Genomic DNA, 8,576 nt, shown 5'->3' with positions numbered 1-8,576 from the left:
CACTTAGTCATATTACGAATGGTTTAATATTACATTATCTTGTAACAAGACTAATGGGATTACAAAGCATGTAATTTACCTATAAGCATTACAGGACAACATTATTGCGGTGATTAAAAGTACTTCCGTAAAATGCTACGCGGCATCATCAAACCGAGGGAGAAGGGCGGGTGGGTAGCCTGCCCTTGCGACCTTGAAAACAGCTGAGAGATGATGCCATGTAGCATTTTACAGGAGTACATTTTATCACCGCAATAATGTTGTCTGTAATGCTTATCGGTAAATTACATGCTTTTTTATATCATTTGTCTTGTTATAAGATACTGCAATATTCCACAGCCTGCAAAAAATAACATTAAACCATTCGTAATTTGAACAAGTGGCACCTCCGAGGCTGAGACAATGCAGCCGTCTGTACTTCACCTCACAGCTACACGCAGGGCACAGCAGCGAGTCCCCTACATTTTCAACTCCTCTGACGCAGGTCGCCCACCACCAGGGTCAGAGGGTCGGACATGATGCAGAAGAAGGCGCGGGAGCCGAAGTATTCATCCGCCGTCCACCGCTCCCCGTCGCTGAGAAAGCTGCTCCTTGTGTCACAGCTGAGGAAGAGAGAGGCGAGGGATAGGTCACTCCTGCAGGAACACGAAGTAAGAACGAACACCAATAGACATGGCCACTCGGAGGGATACAAAGGAAAAAACAAGAAGTAAAAGATAAGGACCGGAGGTTGAAATCGCTCACACATGAACAAACAGTAATAGATAAGAGCACGGAATTTAGATCACTCACAAAGAAATACAAATGAAGAACAAACATATGTAACTTGCATTTTGGTTCTTCCGAGGCTGTCTGTGATAAAGTACACTGAGCAATCTTGTAAAGTGGATGTAGGCTGGAAAATGCAAGGATGCAGGCACGGTGAGAGAGGGAGGGAAAGTGAGAGGGAGGGAGGAAGGGAGGCAGAAAGGAGGGAAGGAAGGAACGTAAGAGAAAAGAAAGGAATAAATAAAAGCAAAGCCTTCCCCACCAAAAAAATGAATTAATTAATAAAATGAAATAAATAAATAAATAAAAGTAAAACGGAGAAAAAAAAGAAAAAAGGAAGGTATGAACAAAAGGAGAGGGAAAGGAAGAAACGGATAAGAAAAGGAGAGAAATCAAATGAAAGAAAGGAAGGCAGGAAGGATAAAAAAAAAAATGAAATAACGGAAAGGTAGAAAACGAAGAAAGGAAATCAAATAAATACAAAAAAGGAGGAAGAAAGAAAGAGGAAGGAAAACGATGCCATAAGTAATGAGAGAGTTAAACAAAAAAAAAAAAAAAAACAGACAAGACTTGAATAGAAAAGAGAGAGAGAGAGAGAGAGAGAGAGAGAGAGAGAGAGAGAGAGAGAGAGAGAGAGAGAGAGAGAGAGAGAGAGAGAGAGAGAGACTAGATAAACAACATCCGAGAGTGGCGAGGATGGGGGAGGCTGGAGGGTGGTGAAGGAAGGGGACAGGGGAATGGATGAGCAGGGCAAGGCAGGGAAGGAAGGAAGAGCAGTGAAGGGAAGGAGGAATAATGATGGAAGAAAGGCAAGTGAGGGAAGAGGGACGGTGAAGGAGGAGCAGTGAAGGAAGGAGAGCTAGGGAAAGTAGAGGCAGTGAAGGAAAGTGAGGGGCCGTGGAGGAAGAATAGGGACGTTGTTGTAACCCAGCAAACAACAAGAAATGAAACATGTAACAAGAAACAAGAATGAAACAAAAGTGAAGAAATGAAAAAGGGAAACGAGAAGTAGAAAGAATAAATGAGGGAAGAAGATGATAAAAACGACAGCAGGTATCAAGAAGCTATCACCACCCTGACAGATAAGAGACGAGACGTGACCACCGTGGAGAACAACAAGATGCGGTGAGTCATCACAACACTAACAGAGCCGGAGATTAGCACAACATTACAAGAAGAGGTACTCAGGTGGCCATCACTGAATTAGTATACGAGGGAAGCAGAGGTCACCGGAAACAGGTGACATGGACAACACGGACAGCCGGCACACCACAGGAACCGCCACCTCCTTGTTCCTGATTAGAAGATGCGATTACCAAAGTAACTCGAGAATGAATCTTATTGAAAGTTAAGGAAAAATAAACGGTGTGATCGAAGTACGGGGAAGATAAATATAGTTACTTGAAAATGGATCTTGCGGAAAGTATATGAAATTGAACCATATGACCAAAGTATGAGAAAATAAATATATTTACTCGAAAATTAACCTTATTGAAAGTTACAGGAAAATGCCTCGAATGATCGAAGTAGTGGAAAATAAATGTTATAGCAACGGAAGCCTTGTTGGGGCAAAAGGTCGCTCTAACATCACGCGTATATTACAAGGTGTAGGAGACGGGAATAGACAGAAACAGAGAGAGGGACAAGCTAGACACAGCTGTCAGACCAGAGAGGGTCAGGATGGGCAAGCCGCCTGTCGCAGTACCAGTAAGTAGAGCCACACAGTTGTAATGCAGTCACAGTAAAATGTGGGTGTTATATATTGACAGAGAGGGATTGGGTGGTGTAGGATGTGTTCCTCAATGAATATTACCTGCGAGGTTTGTGTAGGATGAGATTTATCATTGAGTATTAAATATGTGAAGTGATTTGAATCGGAAGTGTAATGTGAAGTGTTCCAGATGTTTAATGGAATTTATTTGAAGAGATGAAACCATTTTCGTAGTTTCTCCTTGCTGTTGGAAGTCATATATGATCATCTAAGTGTAAATAAATGTAAATAACACAAAATAAGTAAAAAAAAAAATAAATAAATAAATAAAGCGCTCCCTTGAACCCACAAAAGCCAGCCTTATAGTTTAGGGAGGCAGCAAGAGTGTGCAACTTAGAAGCACTACAACGCAGAAGGAAGATTAATGAAGGAAAGAAAGCTAGTGAGGAAAGGAGAGCCAAGGAACAGTGACGTGAGGAACAGTGAAAGAAGGAGAAATAATGAAGGAAGGATGAGCAGTAAAGGAAGGAGAAGTAATGCAGGAAGGAGGGACAATGAGAGAAGGCTGGCCAGTGAAGGAGGGACATGAAAGGAGGGGTAGTGAGAGAGGAGAGTCAGGGAAGAAGGGAAGTGATGGAAGGAGGGACAGAGAAGGAAGGAGGACCAGTGAAGGAAGGGTAGTGAGGGAAGAAAACAATGAGGTAGGAAGGGACAAGGAAGGAGGGCGGTGAGAGAGGAAGTGAAGGGAGGAGGGACCGTGGGAGGGGTATGATGGATCACAAACACCTGAAGAACGAAGGATTGCTGGAATGGTGCAGGTCTGGGTGTCAATGTACTGCTGGCTGGAACGTGAGGGATGCCTGGAGTGTGGGAGCATGACTGGACTAAGAGTGACTACGTACGACTGGAGCGTGGGTGTAGGAGTGACTGTGAGTGTGTGACTGGAATGTGACTGGCAGGATTGTGACTATCTATCTATCTATATCTATCTATCTATGACTGCAATGTGAAATAACGAAGCGTGAATGACATGAATTTAAATGTATGACTGAATTTTGCATGACAAGAACGTGGAGAACATAAGCATAAATGACTGAACAGTGGATTTGTAACTGCAATAAGTCAAGCCAAGCCAAGCCAAGCCAAGCCAAGCAAAGCCAAGCCAAGCCAAGCCAAGCAAGCCAAGTCGTGTAAGGCGAGGCATGTTAAGTTAAGCACGCACTTTTGATGAGTTATGGAGCTTGAACTGGTGGTGGTAGTGATGTGTGTGTGTGTGTGTGTTCGTAAATATGTGCGAGCAAATAGGGAAGAGGAAGACGAAGTGGAAGAGAAGACGGAGGAGAATGAATAGAAGGAGGAGGAGGACGAGGAGGACGATAAGAGGGAGAGGGAGAAGAGGAAAAGAAATATATATAAGACTTAAGAGATGAAAAAGGAAGAGGAAGAAAAGAGGATTGGAAGAAAGCGTGAAGCAGAGAAGAAAGATGAGATTGATGAGCTAAGGGTTAATACACACACTGTCAATCCTTCTCTCTCTCTCTCTCTCTCTCTCTCTCTCTCTCTCTCTCTCTCTCTCTCTCTCTCTCTCTCTCTCTCTCTCTTGTCCCCCGCTGCAGCTGAGCTCCCTTTTCACTTACTGCACCGGACAATCTATTACAGCTATTACAGACAAGCTATTACATTCCTCGTCCTGCCCATTACGAACAAATGTTAGCTAGTGTGTGTGTGTGTGTGTGTGTGTGTGTGTGTGTGTGTGTGTGTGTGTGTGTGTGTGTGTGTGTGTGTGTGTGTGTGTGTGTGTGTGTGTTTGTGCGTGTGTAATAATAATGATAACAATAATAATAATAATAATAATAATAATAATAATAATAATAATAATAATAATAATAATAATAATAAACGGTTTATTATTTCGGTAGTTAACCAACTGAAAATGTACAGAGGGGGTGGGGAAATGCTTAACATTAATCCTAAAGATAAGTCTAATCTAGAAGGGACTATTGATTGATGGCTCGCACCATGGTGGGAATCGAGCTGGGTCTGTACCGGTCCGTACGCGGCGCCTTTAGCGGCGTTATCTTGTGGTGTCTGGTGGCACGGACCAAGCGAGACGCGCCAGGCGGCAGCATGTGTCTGAGACGTGGATGATGCAGTAGTCCTCTTCCAAACTTCTCCAGAGCCTCTCGGTGCCTGGTGGATCGTCTAGACAGACTCTGGGTGGTCAGGGCTTCTTCATAGATGGTGTATGCAGGGCCAATGATGACCCTGCACGCCCTTTTCTGTGTGTGTGTGTGTGTGTGTGTGTGTGTGTTACAAGTTACTAGACTGGATTTCTGATCTATTCAACTATAATCATACTACTACTACTACTGCTACTGCTGCTATTACTACTACTGCTACTACTACTACTACTACTACTACTACTACTACTAATGGCGGTGCTTCATCGTTACCATCGCCTGTGTAAAAAGTACCCTTGCTCCCAAAAAGTTTGAAAGACAGCAGAGTTTCAGCTGTCAAGTCACACACAGTCAGGGAATCAGGCCTCAAGGATGACCGAATGACAGACAGTAGTGTGCAATTTCTCCCCTATCTAGAGGCAGAAGATTTTGTGTTTCTCCTCGACGGTGAAGAGTCATTTCATCTGCGGCCTTCTGCTTTACTTATGCCAAACTGAATCATGCCATCCTCTATGCCCCCCTTCCCCCCCACCAACAAAAGAAAAAAAGAAAAAGAAAAAGAAAAAGAAAAGAAAAGAAATAGAAAAGGAAACTGAGATGAAACACGAGTGTTACAAAATACAGATGTAATGTGCGTTTGAAATCCTTATGCTTTTTTTCAATTGACAGTGCAAGTAACACAAGGTCTTTTCTTCTGCATATATACTTCTTTCTTTCGTCCTCCTCCTACTCCTCCTCCTCTCCTCCTCCTCCCCCTTCCCGTCACGAGGACTGAAGAGCTATTTCTTACTATCTAGAATCACTTTTTCACTTACAACTTCCAACTTTCTCCTGCAGCACCTCCTCCTCCTCCTCCTCCTCCTCCTCCTCCTCCTCCTTTTCCTCTTCTTCCTCCTCCTCCTCCTCCTCCTCCTCCTCCTCCTCCTCTTCTTCCTCCTCCTCCTTCTCATCCTCCTCCTCTTCCTTCTCCTCCTCTCCTTTTTTCTTCCACTCGACTAGTCTCAGATCAGGGGAAGGAAGGAAAGTGTGGAAGAGAGAGAGAGAGAGAGAGAGAGGTCCTGGAGGTGGCGACACACCACATCTGCCACCACCCTCTCGAACACTTTCCCCTCTCTGTGGTGGGGAAAGTGTTCGAGAGGGTGGTGGCAGATGTGGTGTGTCGCCACCTCCAGGACAATTACCTCCTCTCGGACCAACAGTTTGGGTTCAGACCTGGGCGGTCCACCTCCGATCTCCTCATGCTCCTCACCGGGGGCTGGCAGGACGCCCTTGACGGCGGCCTCGACTCTGTTGTGGTGGCCCTAGATATAGCGGGCGCCTTCGACAGGGTCTGGCATGGGGGCCTTCTGGAAAAGCTGAGGGCAAAGGGGATCCAGGGTGACCTCCTCCAGCTCCTTGGCGACTACCTCCAAGGAAGGACCCTCCAGGTCGTTTGTCAATGGGCAAGCGTCCGAGTCCCTCCCGGTGAGAGCGTCAGTGCCACAGGGCTCAGTGCTGGGGCCAGTCCTGTGGAACATCTACGTGGACGATCTTCTCCGACAGCTGGCGGCGGTCTCAGCTTATGCTGAGGATTGCACTCTCTCCTGTACCTACCCTCGACACGAAAGTGTGCGTGCTGCTGAAGAGATCAATCAGCAGCTTGGGGTGATACAGGAGTGCAGGGCACGCTGGCAGGTGACCTTTGCTCCGGAGAAGACACAGGCAATGGTAGTTTCTCGATCCCCCGCTGCCAAGCCAGCAGTGGAGGGAGGGCTAAGCTTTGGTGGCCTTCCTCTCGAACTCCAGGAGTCCGTCAAGATTCTTGGGGTGGAGGTGGATCGAGGGCTGCGGTTTGACCGCCACGTCAAACACATTGCCCTTAAGGCCTCACACCGAGTCTCCTCCTTGAGGAGGGTGGCCAACTTGCTCGACAGGAGAGGGAGGCTCTTGCTCTACAAGGGCCAGATACGGCCTTATTTAGAGTATGCCGCCACTCTCCTGGATGTCCTGTGCTGCCACACACATCAGCAAGCTCGACGGAATCCAGCGACGGGGCGCTGCGACTGGTGGAAGCAGCAGGTGCCCCAGCCCATCCTGAGGCTCCCGTCGACACGCTAGAACACCACAGGGGACGTGGCAGCCCTTGTGGTGTTCCACAAGGCACAGGTGCAGGGTGTGCCACATCTGGCGGGACTACGGCTGCCCACCAGAGTCACCTCGCGGGACACGAGAACAGTGTTATCCAGTGGTGACTCAGTGGAAGTGCCAACGTTCCCGCTCCAGCCAACACCAGCGCACTTTTTGGGGGCGAGTCTCCAGACTGTGGAACGTCTTCGCGTCCTCCGTCCCTCATATCAGGGGGGATGGATACCCAGGACGTGAAGTTAGCAGCACACCACTGGAGGGGCTCGTTCCCAACCCCCCTGCTAAATAAGTAAGCCCATAAAGAATGTATATATATGCATATATCTTTATATTTATAATTGTGTGCTGTGTCCCCACCCCTAAAATAGGTTGCACACAGCAGTGCGCCTTCGGGTGACAATGTACCTATGTTTAAATAAAAAAAAAAAAAGAGAAAGAGAGAGAGAGAGAGAGGAGAGAGAGAGAGGAGAGAGAGAGAGAGAGAGAGAGAGAGAGAGAGAGAGAGAGAGAGAGAGAGAGAGAGAGAGAGAGAGAGAGAGAGACGTATACAAACACTAATATAACCTGACTTAGTGACTGGAAAGGAGAAATGAAGAGAAACATGAGAAAAATGAACTGATGAAAAAATGAGTCTGCATGATTAACTAACACAGGAAAAAGGGTAGGAGGAGGAATACAGAGGGATACAAAGAAATACAAAGGAAAGCCAAACAGCAACAGACATTTTGGTCCTTGAAAGGCTGTTTGGTAACTACTTCTAACTAGCTACAGGGAAGAGAGACAGGACAGCATAGCAGAAGGCTCCTCCCCACCCACCACTCTCTCCAGCTTGCGCTGATATGGAAATAGCTGGGAAAAGTACCATGCAGTATGGAGAAACTGACATGGAGTTTTCATAGGAAAGGATGAAAGAAAATTGTACTATTCACCCTACGGTGAACTCTATACGCCCAGGGGAAAGTTAATGCAATTTATAATAAAATTGGTGTCTGCAAAATAAGAGTTTACTAGTGAATTTAGTAATTATTCGGACAAGAAGAGAGCTTGTTGGGGATTTACTTTTAAATATTTGTCTATTTTATTTTTCAATGATTCATTAGTATTACTGTTCACAATCTCTGCAGGAAGTTTATTCCATATATCTATTATACGTTTAAAGAAAAAAATGTTTGGCTTCGTGATATTTAAAACGTTTGAGTATAATCTTGAATCCATTATTTCTTGTTAGTTTAGAATGATCAATGGTGAAATATTTATGTGCATCAATGTTATTATATCCTTTGAAAATTTTGAACACTTCAATTAGGTTTCCTCTTATCCTACGCTTCGTTAAGCTAAATAGGTTTAGTTCTTGCAGTCGTTCCTCATACGGCTTATTGCGCATTCTTGGAATAATCTTTGTGACTCTGCGCTGTATCTTTTCTAGTTTTTTTTTCAATGTATTTTTTTAAATATGGTGACCAGCACTGTACACAGTACTGTACAAGTTTATGAATGGGGATAATAGATGGAAATAGGTAGGTATATTTCATACAGGGACTGCCACGTGTAAGCCTGGTCGCTTCTTGCAGCTTCCCTTATTTCTTATGTTCTTATGTTCTTCACAGTATTCTGGATGAGGGCGCACCAGTGAGTTATATAAGGCAAGTATAACCTTTTCTCATTTAAATTCAAAGGTTCTTCCAATGAACCCTACTAATTTATTTGCCGTCTTTACTGTTACTATGCAGTGTTAACTCTGCTTTAGGTCGTTTGACACAACGACACCAAGATCTTTTTCTATATCGGTGCTT

General features: G+C 45.1%; 1 long non-coding RNA gene across 1 annotated transcript in view; it reads right to left on the bottom strand.

Moving 5' to 3' along the window:
* Positions 1 to 296: 296 nt before the first annotated feature.
* LOC135095283 (uncharacterized) overlaps positions 297 to 8,576 on the bottom strand; it is a 26,746-nt gene continuing 18,466 nt past the window's right edge. The window contains exon 4 of the long non-coding RNA XR_010264209.1: positions 297 to 602. This is a non-coding gene — a long non-coding RNA (uncharacterized LOC135095283). The remainder of the gene's footprint in view (positions 603 to 8,576) is intronic.

The sequence above is a fragment of the Scylla paramamosain genome, chromosome 48, assembly GCF_035594125.1.
Source record: "Scylla paramamosain isolate STU-SP2022 chromosome 48, ASM3559412v1, whole genome shotgun sequence".
In the NCBI taxonomy this organism is placed as follows: Eukaryota; Metazoa; Arthropoda; class Malacostraca; order Decapoda; family Portunidae; genus Scylla; species Scylla paramamosain.
Note: the sequence above shows the minus strand (reverse complement) of the source record. Positions and strands in the feature narration are given on the sequence as shown.